This window comes from Macrobrachium nipponense, chromosome 8, assembly GCF_015104395.2.
Source record: "Macrobrachium nipponense isolate FS-2020 chromosome 8, ASM1510439v2, whole genome shotgun sequence".
In the NCBI taxonomy this organism is placed as follows: Eukaryota; Metazoa; Arthropoda; class Malacostraca; order Decapoda; family Palaemonidae; genus Macrobrachium; species Macrobrachium nipponense.
In genome coordinates this window covers 24,124,419-24,135,145 of record NC_087203.1, presented here as the reverse complement: position 1 = coordinate 24,135,145, position 10,727 = coordinate 24,124,419, and positions in this window count along the sequence as shown.

Below are 10,727 nucleotides of genomic sequence, written 5' to 3'. Positions count from 1 at the left end.
GTGGATCCAACACCCCTCCCGTCGCTAACTGTAGATTCTACGTTTTCTACTGAAGTAAAACGTGGTCACACCCGTTATTCTATGCAAGTGCTACTCGCACCCGCCTCATCGAAGACTGTAGACTCCTGATTTATCCCAGAAATTATATCGAAGACATCTCATCCTTTGCCAGGCAGTCCACAAAAATTGCCCTTCGTGTAGACTTGACTCATCTCTGGTACTGTAGAACGAAGTCGTGTCTCCCTTGGCATCCTCTCACGTAGAGTTGGAATTCTCCAAAGTCATTGTGTGTCCGTATTTAAAAGGTCTACATGGTCATAAAATAACTAAAGTCTTGTTTTACCCCACAAATTCGTCACTAATTAATATATTCAATCTACTAATCAAATATTAAAAAAGAAAAATTCCTCGCTAAACCAAATAATCTTTACCTACTGAATTCTCACAAATAATCCCATATCTGACAAACACACTGTCAAAGAGAACTCATAAAGTCTAACCGTAAAAAATAAAAACCCCTTTATGGTTATATAACTAGCCTCCATAAAATATAATGCCGAACACCCCTTCTATCCAACCCACATACCCATGACAAATTATATCTATCTATAGAATAAATGCTATTTAGAGCTTAACCCTCATTTCAACATCTCTCGTAGAAAAGAAAAGAAAAAGAAGAAAAGAAAAAAAAATAATAAAAATAAGATAATACAACAATAGTAAGTGAACTTTCCCCTCCCCATTACACAGCGCACATAAGAGAAAAGAAAAAGAAAACCATCAGTTGTTTAATCATCTCGGACGACGTAAGAAAGAAAAAAAAAATATATAATTCAACATCTTTTCCCAAAACGGAATGTTGTACCGTTACAGAATCTGCTAGCGCAGCAACCCTATCGACAAGAAAAAAAAAAAAAAAATCCCTTACATGACACGTTCTCGTGAAATGTCATAATCAGCATCTCCGAAAACCAGTGCAAATCCCGAGTAATCAATTCCAAAGGGAAGGTTTGCAACCGGACTCCTTACAGCAACTTCAGCAAAAAAGAAACCCACCTATGAACACGTCAGGTGCTTAGCATTGCAGCATATTCAGACTCGCGACGCTAGAAACTCGTGATTCTCAAAAAAAAATTTTTTAGTACTGATCTTCGTAAGCACACCCCCCAGAACCATCTCATTATACATAAACCATCATCTTAATAATAACACCACTCAGGTGACATAAATAATTCCTCTATTTTAATTACTGACCCCACGCTAAAAAAAAAAACCATCCCCGTTTTTCTCAGCTAAAGAAAGGCAAACATTTGCCGAAAAATATTTAACCCCGAAATCTTACGCTCCCCAAAAAACGCCGCCAGACATTTACAATACAATAAGAAAGATCAAAACATTAGAAGGAAACAAAGGAGAAGGAAAAAAAAAATGCAAAGCCATTCTGTCATCAAATTACAAAAAACAGATAACAAGAAAAAAAAAGGGAAAAATGAATGCAATTGCGCGATCATATATTAATTGCCACAACCCCAATTCTTTTCAATTGATGAGATACGTGTTAGCTTCGACTGACCTGTTCGTTCATTTAAAACTACAAACCTATTTCCAATTTTCTCTTCAATGACTTTAAAAGGACCTTCAAACTTCGGGCCTAGTTGTAATTTAACTCATTTCTCACGTTAAGTTTTAAAAATACCTTATCACCGACATTGATCTTGGGATCAGATGATTTACTAATACTCTTTTGAACCATATCTCTGGTTGTGGACTCGAGATTACGGCTAAGACATGCGTGTCTCTCTCTCGCTGTGGATATCAGCGCTTCAACCGTACTCGCCCTGGTGAGGCGTAGTTGAAGAAATCAAATGTGCCTCGCGCTGGATAACCAAACAAAGCTTCAAAAGAGGACATTTTAATGAATCGCTAACCATGGTGTTAATGCTATGTCTAACAACGTTAATATATCTGTCCCAATTTCTATCATTACCACCTACCGTTTTTCTGAGCGCTTCGAGCACTTTCCTGTTTGCTCGTTCGCACAAACCCATTAGCCTCGGCTCTGTATGGAATAATTGTTACTTTCTGTATCCCCATGAATTCAGCTAAACACTCCAAGTTTTGTTCACAAATTCCCTCCATTGTCGGTTAATAGAACTTCGGTGTGAACCGTATCTGCAAACGATACCATTGAAAAATGCTATGGCTACTTCTTCGGACCGTTTATGCTTAAGTGGGAAAAGGGATTTCTAACAATCCTTGTAAGTTCATCTATTATCACTACCAAGTACTTGTTCGCATATCTAGACTCACAAAAATTCCCTAAGACATCCATATGTATTCTCTGAAAAGGCTTACTCGGTATAGGATACGATCCTAATTTGCATGACGTTGTCCTAGCAGGCTTACATGCGTTGCACACCGCACAATTCCTTACGAAATTTTCCACATATTTTTCCAAATGTATTTAGCCCGAACCTCATCATAAGTTTTTTCTATTCCCAAGTGAGGACTACCGAACCTGCAATGACTACGTATATATAAAACCACTGGAATTAGGACTTTCGGAATTACGATCTGTGTCTATCTCCTTTACTTTCACTGGTTCTCAACTTATATTTAATTTTCCTAACCAACAGATTTCCTTCTAACTCCAAACCCGAAAAAGGCAAGCTATAACGTTTCTTGACTAATTCCCCTCTCAGAAATGCTTTCGCATCTGCTAAAACCTCGTCTTCATCTTGCCTTAGCTCTATGAGAGGTATATCCCATTGTATGGCTTCGTTAATGACCTGCGCGACTTGGAAACCTTCCGCGTCATGAAAACTCCTGCTGAGAGCGTCCGCAACAACATTAACAAATTTGGCCCGCTATATATTTGAGCTGTTTGCATCAAAATCTCTGATAGTTAGAAACCATCGAGCTCTTTTGGGAGACAAATCGGGTCTATTAAAAAGATTGAGTAACGGTGGTCTGTAAGGACTTCTACTTTATTCCCCATCAGTAACATTTTAAAATGAACTAAGCTCGACACTATTGCAAAGGCTTCCTTATCTATGGTGGCCATGGACTTCTCGTTACTGCCTTTTGTCCTGAACTTCCTGCTATAAAAAGCTATAGGATGAAATTTCCCATCAAACTTTTGCATAAGGCATGCACCTATGCCTTCCTGGCTTGCATCAGTCACTAATGTAAAAGGTTCCTTAAAATCTGGAAACTTCAAAACTGGGGGATTCATTAGAGCATCTTTAAGCTTTTGAAAAAACTCTCCGCTGGGGTTCTTCCATTGAAATTGAACGTCTTCCCGCAACACATCAGTTAGGGGAGCTGCTATGTTAGAAAACCCTTTTACGAACCTCCTGAAGAAACCGGCGATACCCAGGAATGACTTAACTCTCTTTCTTTGATCTGGGGGTGCGAAAATTCGCTATTGCTCTTTGACTTTATCGTCATTTACTCTAACCCCTTCCTTGACATGAACGTGACTAGATATGTGATCTGCTTTTTCAAGAACGAACACTTGGCTAGCTTGATTTTCAACCCCGCTAATCTAAGCCTCCTAAGTACTTCTGTAAGCACTTCCAGGTGTTGCGCGATCGTGTGTTGCGATCAGGATGTCATCCATATACACAAAAACATTTTTGCCCAATAACCCGTGCAAAACTGTGTTCACCAACCTGTAAAAGTCATCGGACTGCCCGATACACCGAAAAGGCATTCGCGAAATAACATAGGCACTGAAAAGGCGGTATATTCCTTGCTACTCTCACTGAGAGGGACCTGTAAGAAACCTTGCACCAAATCAATTGAGCTATAAATATTATGTCCCCCAATTTCGACAAAAAGATCTGGTATGCACGCGACTGGGTAGCGGTCAGGGATCGTTTTTTCCCTCATTTAAACGTCTTAAAATCGACGCATACACGGACCGAACCGTCTTTCTTAGGTACCGCTAACAAGGGAAAGTTGTAAGGAGACACATGGGTCTAATGATTCCTTCTTCTTCCCATCTATTAACTTCTTTCTCTACCTGTTCTCTGATTTTGAAAGGTATGCGATATGCAGGAATATAAATAGGTTTTGAGTTGCTCAAATCCGAAATTTACCTTATGCTCTAACACATTAGTCAACCCCAATTTATCACCATTGCAAGGCTACCGTATCCCCAAATTCCGCCAAGAGCCCGCTTATCGCTTCAACCGTGTTCGCTATAATCTGCATTAGCCAATGTTCACTAAATGTTTGTTTCCTTGATTGTTATTTCTGCCTCCGAAAACTCAGGTTTCCCCTCTACGATAGCCACAGAACCACTATCACAATTCCAATCATGGAGGTCTACTATATATGTATTTTTTATGGTATCTCCTAGCTGTATCATTACAGTTAATAGCTCCACCCACGTAAAACCCATTCTTGGATACACTGTTCACCGTGCCGTGCTAACAGCTCCTCTGAGCTTTTCACTGTTTTCAATAACACACACATCTGTGGGTTTTCTCATTTCCTTCAATTTAACTTTTACCATAACCTTTGTTTGAACCTGGTAGTAAACATAAATCTTCAAATTAAAACACCTCTATAATTGTGGTTAGTATCTCCTGCCCACCACCCCATACAAATTACCACCCCTCAGTATTATCCCAGCATTGTTAGTATCAGAAATAACAATCCATATTAGTAATCATCACCAGTATTGTTAGTATCATTGTTACCACTATGAACTCTGATAGAACCCCGTAATCATCTCCCAGATCACCAACGTGTGTTTTAACATTACCTTTCCCATAACATCGTATCACCGCCATAATACCACCGAGCACCTCTCCTCTTTCAATAACCTCCATGTCCTCCATTCTATTCACGTCCTCATATGGTATGAGGTAATTAATTTTCCCTATTGTTATCCCATTAGCACCCGCATGGATCGAAATCTTGTGTCTTCTACAAGCAGGATAAACCCAACAAGATTTTATTACCTAAGGCAATTCCTTTCATTACCAAAAAATGTTCTGTTAACACTCTGTCACCGAGAGCAAACCTTATTTGTACACAACCCAGGGTGTTTAATCTATGGGCTGCACAATCACACACCGTCTCCGTAGAGGGCTGCAAAGGGTAATTGGAGAACATGGATTGATACAAATTATAGTCCATTAGATTTATTGATGCCCCGGTGTCTATAAAAACCGGGATATCCACATCCCCTACTGTTCCATAGACTATAGGCTTGGGCTCTGGGGCGTCCCCCACGAGACCACAATGGCATGTACCAATCACCTGTACCCTTTTTGTTGATCGGGCTTCCAAAAATTTTGCCGATCCCTTTGCCCTCTGGTTTGACCCGCCTGGGGGGAAGTTCTTTCATATTATAATTACCAGAACCTTGCGGTGCAGGCCTCGCATCTCTCCGTATCTGAGGCGGACAAGACTGCCAATAATGCTCAGTACTTTTACACATTCCGCAATATTTAACCCTACACAATTTCTTTGGATGTCCTGGTTTATTGCAGTTGAAACAACGCAACTGCTGTTGCTTTTGATCGATCGATCTTTTGTTATACTCAACTTTTGCACACAGACGATGAGGAGAAAGTTCCGTGTCTCTCTGTACTCTATCCTCGGGATTGTCCCGTTAAAAAATTGTGCTATTTACGGTGGGACATTTAGACCTGTGTTTATCTATTTGGGTATAAAGTAATTCTTCGTCTGAGGTAGGCTCAACCTTTTCATCAAGCTATCCACTATTGCATCGGGTACTCGTGTAAGAGCAGGGAAAAATAGATCAGTTTATGAACATTATTTTAGAGGGAGATTATCCCCTGTAACCCATTTAGATGTTTTCAATTTTCCTACCCAATCTGCCACTGCGTCAAACAGCTTTGAACTATGTTCTACAAGGCTATTAGTGCCTTTCCGTAGTTTATAAAGACCTCGAAGGTCTATCACCATATTTCCGTGTTCTTTCAAAAATGCTTGCAAGTCTGTCCAGGTACGACATTTTGTAAATTGGTAACTCCATGACCTATGACTGAGGTCTCCCTTATTGAATCTAGCAAAGCTTTCGCCTCTCTGAATGCCTCTACATCGTCTACTATATTCTTTCCCGCTAAATAGTATTAACTCCTTCTATGAAAATATATAGGCTGGGACAATGCGCATCCACAATCCCTTTGAACGGGCTGACCCCGCAGAAATGTTCGTCACGTGATGTAGTAGCGTCGTCGGTTTAGCATCCGCCATTTTATCTTGTTTCCCAAGGCTGTTCCCCGATCTCAATAACAATCAATGTATTTATATACACCAAACCCAATCAAGAAAAAAAAAATGTTCCCAACAATAGATAACAAAAGGTAAGCGTGCCCCGTCCCCAATCACAAAATCAACCCACGAAAATGACAATAAAAAAAAAATAATAATAACAAGGAAGGGATAGGAAAAGAAAAGGAACGCAAGGTGTTTCCGAGCAACTCGCCTCTCTCTCTCTCTCTCTGGAAAGGCACTCTTGCCGCAAAAATCCCACTCAGGCAAGTCGCCACACAAACAAAACAAGGAACATGAACAAGAACAAAAAGTTGAAAGAAAATCCACAAAATATAAAAGAGAAAAAAAATAATAAAGAAAAAAAAAACTCGAAATACACTTACGTCTTCATATGACCGTAAAACCGAATTCACATACACCGCAAACATGCGCAAAAACTGCGAAACACTTTTAATATTGTCGAAAACTAAACTTTTCTCCCCCCCCCCCCCCCCTTTTTCCCCTAAACTACACAAACTGGGAACTCTTACCTGTTGCCAACGGTGCCCTGTCTGTAAGATGTCACGAGGCTTATTAAGACTGCGTAAATATAAAAAAATATCATTTATTTCCCAAAGCAATTGGTTATAACAAAAACATAAATGATTAACAAGTCATAATGGCATAAACACCCAAATCTACCCATAAAGAAACCAATAAGATAACATTCTACCCTCCGGACTAAGGTTTACACTCTCAAACCCCAAACAAGTCACATTGTCTAGTATTCGTCAGTTAGAGAATCCCGTTCCTAATCAACCATGGAATCGGACCCACCATCTGTAATAAAGATAATAGTTATATTAGACAACCCCACGTCACTCTTTCAAAGTATTTACGTAAAGAGAATATTTCCACACTTCTCTCTCTTTTCCAAAGGTAACAGTTTTTCTAAGTTTTTATAGAACGTGTCTTACCTTTTCGATGGGCGTTTTCTCCGACACTTGGAGCAACCACTTGTTCTCTCTTTGCACAAAAAATGCGTCTTCCACAAGTACCCTGAACCAGCAGGTCCTGAAATATGCGTACAAACGAATGCACATGCCTCGCAAAACGGGGAACGACCTCTGAGACAAGTTGCTTGTTCAGCAAATACCTTTCTCTCCCATGTGAACTTTGCAGCGTACCACCCCTTGTCTCTAGGCGAGTAGAGCTATGTGACTTTATTATATATAAAACACTTTAAACATATTATTAGCCATTCCCCCTCTTTTCACCTCTTAGATATATGCTTAAAAAATCACAGTAGATGCACGTGACTTCATTAAATAAGCGAATACCACAGGAAAATGATAGTCAGAAATCCAAGCGCTTTCGTCTTTACTAAGACATTGTCAAGGAACGAATGAAATACAATTGGAGAGAAAGTTATCAGGTAAACAACAAGATCAAGAATACCACATGGTTAATTGTCAAAAGGGTAAAAATTAAAGAGATAATCCAGGATTATCGGCTATCACACGGTCACAAACTTAAACATAGATTCAACCCTAACAGAAACTACAAAGTACCCGTATAGTCCAAAACATATAAAAACTGAACATTAATTTTGTTGCTTATATTTATCTACAACTTTTTTCATTCTGAAGGCATCAAGCTTAAATAAACCAAGACTTAAATTTAGAACATTTCCATTATTTGACTTGATGAAACAAGATTCAGATGTTAACAAAATTTTAAATAATCAATCACCTTATGTTACGAGAGGATTTTGTTATAATAACAATCAATATAATTCGTTTACAGTAAATTGCTGGAGCATTCCCTATGAATTATATTACTTAAAGACAGAGAGAGAGAGAGAGAGAGAGAGAGAGAGAGAGAGAGAGAGAGAGAGAGAGAGGTAAATATTGTTATATCAACGTTAAGGGTTAAGGAGGGACAAATAGCATCGCTTTCACTTTTCAATGAGGAAACTTGTATTCATTAATTACGTAACCCTCCTTCTTTTATAATTAATCATTCCTTATATTCTCAAGCGTTTAAAGAACTGCATTTTTCTCCCTCTACAGAGTAAATGTTTACTTTCCGCCCCTCTCAAGGGAATGAATATTTACTTAATAATAGTAAAAATATGAAAGAAAATTTAGATTGAGTTTAAAGTAAACATTCTTTTTAAAGGACTACAAATATTGCTGTACTTTACTATGGCGTTAAGTAGCTACGAAACATTTATCACCTATGTCAGATTTTTTCTAATAATTACATAGTTGTACTTGTCCGTTAGTCCATGAATGAAATTGTAAATAAAAAAGTATTATATTATTATTTAATGCAGGAAATAGTGACATAATAAAGCGTTCAAAGAGAAAGTTAGTTGGTATTATCAGAAACATTTTCTTGCCATAGAAACTCATCGTGTATCTAAAACTAAACAGATAAATAAAACTGTTGATTTTTGCGCATGAATGGTTGTGTAAATGGTCTAAGAAGTAAGGAAGTTGGACGATACTATCTATTTTACGCATATAATTGAGAACAGGTAGAAAATTACTAAGGTATACGAGCCGATGCCATACAAACACAGCCATTAAAGTGATAATCAATTTAGTGAAATAAAGCTATGGCTACTTATTGCCATGCCGGTCCCAAGCCCGGATAAATGGGGAGGGTTTGGTGTGGGCTCGTAACCTGCATCATAAAAAGATACCCTACGACAGAAACTGATACAGTTGGGGTTGCGAACATTGGGAGATGTGAGCTTCACATGGTCCTGAGGATACTAATGAGGCCCGAGCCAGGGTGGCCATGGACCTTGGTCCTTACTTCGAACTGGCTCATAGATGCTTTCCTCCCAAACCCCCAAGACATGGTGGGAGGAGGTTGGTGGAAGATGGTCACAGAGGTGCCTCACCAGAAGGGAGTCGGCCACCCTTCAACACAAAAGAAAGTTGTCGAGTTGGATGTCTAAATGCGAGAACAATGTATATGACAGGAAGATCAAGTTTAGTGGCACAGGAAATCAAGAGATACAACTTGGAAATTGCTGGATTGAGTGAAACTAGGTGGGCTTGGGTGTGGAAAAGTAAGAATAGAGGATGTGTTGTTCATACTATTCTGGTAAAGACCAGGGAGAACATGAGAGAGGTGTAGCAATTGCTTTGAGTAAGAAAGCTGAAAAAATGTTGGAGCATTATGAATGTATTGATGAGAGAATAAGTCACTTGCAGGTTGCGAGGTAAATATAACAAACAAAAATCACTGTTATACAGGTGTATGCCCCACTGAAGAGAGTGGGAGAGAAGAAGAGAAGATGAATTTTATGAAAAAGCTAACCTGGAGTTATACAGAGGGTTAGAAGACATGATATGTTTGTTACTGATGGGGGATTTTAACGCTAAAGTAGGAAGAGAGTATGATGGCTCAGGGAACAATTGGAAAAATTTGGAATTGGAGCTAGATGTATGGGAGAGATCCTAGAGCTATGTGTGCATCTGGGTTATCTATAACAAACACATATTTCAACCATAAATTAGAGCACAAAACTACATGGGTGTCGCCAAATGGACTGGTACAAAATTTGATATATTATGTTATTGTAAATCAGAAATGGAAGAGTCTATATTAGACACCAGAACTTTTAGGGGCTGCCGTGTTCCTTCTACCACAAACTCGTAATATCCAAGATTAGAATAAAGTTACAGGCCAATCAAGAAAAAAGGAGAACTATAAAGTTTGATGTGGATAAGTTGAGAAATGAAAGAGTTAAACAACAGTATGAGGTGAAGGTAGGAGGCAAATTTGCGGCATTAATTGGTATGGAAAATATGGATATGGATTCAGAGGAATACCTGGGCAATATTAAGTTCAGAATACTAAGGACGTAGCAACAGAGGTGTTAGGTTATAAGAAGAGAAGTAACAGCAAACCTTGGTTTAGTGATGAAGCAAAAGTTTTAAGTGAAGAGCAACAAAGGTTGAGAGTTCAAATGGACGATGAACAAGACCTAGAGAAGAAACAACAACTAAAAGACGAAGTAATAGAAAGCTGAGAGAACTAAGTGATAGGATGAAGCATGACCAAAACATGTTTTGGAAAGAAAGAGCTACCGAAGTTTGAGAAGCTATGGAAATTGGCGAGAGCAGGGCTATGTTTGCAGCTGTGAGATTCTTGAGGAACGCAAGCCAGAAAAAGTTTGGAGGGAGTGATGGCATGTTGGATGAAGATGGGAACTTGGTCACAGACGAAATGGAGAAAAGGAATCTGTTTGCAAGGTATTTTGAAAGACTCCTAAATGTTGATATACTACCGGTAGGGCATGAGTGCATTGCAGATTTAAACGAGGCCCTGGAGGTACAAGAAGACATTAGTGCAGAAGAGGTGAAAGAGGCCTTAAAATCTGTAAAAATGGAAAAACTGCTGGCGTGTGCGGGATACTGCAGAGATGCTAAAAGCAGGAGGACGAAGGATGATTAGAGGCATTAAGAGTG